Source organism: Dipodomys ordii, unplaced genomic scaffold (genome assembly GCF_000151885.1).
Source record: "Dipodomys ordii isolate 6190 unplaced genomic scaffold, Dord_2.0 Scaffold360, whole genome shotgun sequence".
NCBI classification, from domain to species: Eukaryota; Metazoa; Chordata; class Mammalia; order Rodentia; family Heteromyidae; genus Dipodomys; species Dipodomys ordii.
The window spans coordinates 15,556-17,351 of record NW_012267576.1 but is presented as its reverse complement, the minus strand read 5'-3'; positions in this window follow the sequence as shown (position 1 = coordinate 17,351).

Sequence of the window (1,796 nt, the reverse complement as noted above, 5' to 3'; positions counted from 1 at the left end):
TATATATATATATATGCATGGATAGGTAAACACACACACACAGGTATATATTTACAATCCATTGTCCATGAGGCACCTTAGTGGTATTGGAAGCCCAGTCTGGGCTTAGAGAAACCAGAACAAGGCCCAAGTCCTGGCTCTGCATCATGCTAGATCGTGGGCAGACCACTTCACCTACACAAGTATGAATGAGAGACAATAATCCTTCTGTGGAGGTTTATCCTGAGGATTAGCAGTAATGCTTGAGAAATGGCTGGCCAATGGAGCAGTCAGAGTAGACTGGATGAATCCCAGGTTCCATGCATCACCGCAAGAATGAAGAGCTGACCGTAAGTGTTGGTGAAAGGAGACCTCCACGTGCATGGTTTAGGCAGACAGAGTTAACCTCTGGCCTGTACCAGATGGAGGTGGGCAGGGGGAGAGAGGATGAGAAGGTGTGGCCGCAGCAGATTTGGAAGTCACCTCTGAACCTGGGGAAACACCCACTGCCCCCAGATGCACCGGTTACCTGGGTTACAGGTGTTGGATCCAAACTTCTAGAGAGAGCCAAGTACACTGAGAGAAGCCAAAGGGAAGGGGCCATTTTTCCTGGGATGGCCTAACGCTGATCACCAGTAGCCTCTTGGACCCAGGACTTGGCCGGTTCTTAGGCAGCACCACCGTGGTACTGACTCTTCTTTCCATCCTCTTGACCCAGCCTTTGGTTACTCCCTTCCTTGTGCCAGTAATTATTGATAGGATAATTGATAAATTACAAGGTGTTTATTGTTCCTGGTGAACACATAGGCCAGTGGTCAATAGAATTTACTGAGAAAATTGACAAGAAGCATCAAAGACCAAGGAAGGAACTGGAGCCAGAGATGGAGTCACTCATTGGGGCACCTGAGGTCGGTGCCCGCTCTTTGCATGATCCTCAAGTTCCATGCAGCTCCTGGAAGCCAAGAGCCCACCCTACTTGGATGGAGTTGAGCCAAGTAGCTTCCTCGGCATCTCCCGACACACTCTAGCTGAACCAGAGTGCGGACTCTGACCCATCCGCGATGATTCCCATCCATGACCCCTGTACTGAGTTCTTGGGAGGAATTTCATGGGGAGTTTGGAAGAAAGAAAGAGCAACAGCAAATGCAATAGAATAGATGAACTTGCATGGAACATTGAAGAGGGATGCTGGGGTGAGTCCTAGGTGGGGCTGGGTAGCAGGGAGTCTGGGGATGTGCCTTAAGAGTTGGGCCTGGCCCGAAGCAGCCTAGTTCTAGAAAATGGTCCTGTAGGTTAATGAATGGCTCAGCCAGGTGTGGCCTGCGTCAAGGTACCTGAGGGGGGGGTGGGCTTTAACTTTGAGGTTAAGATTCTGGGCTGGAGAAATTCAGGAAGGTGTGTAGGTGGGTTAGTCAGTGGGAGCTGCCAGGGTAGCAACACTGAGTTATGAGAATAGCAGATTCCCATCATGTGCCGTGTCCCCAAGTCCCCCCAACCCCCCCAACTAGACGCCTGCAACCACACATAGTTTTCAAACACTATAAAGACTGCAGCTTGAACACCCAGTACCGGACTTAATCTGACCTTCCAGGTTTAATACCCCAGGGCCTTCTTAGCAAATGATGTCTGTCCTTTGGTGACACTGTTAAGAGACACAGGAGCTATTTGAACAAAAGCACTATGAAGTCATGGGGTTGGAAATCACTGGTGGGTGGGTAGCATATATAGCCTGGAAAAGCTGGACAAAGAGATGATTCCTGAGCTGGGTGTTGGGTGGGTGGAGCAGCAGGTTTCCCCCTGCTAACCAGAACAGCAGG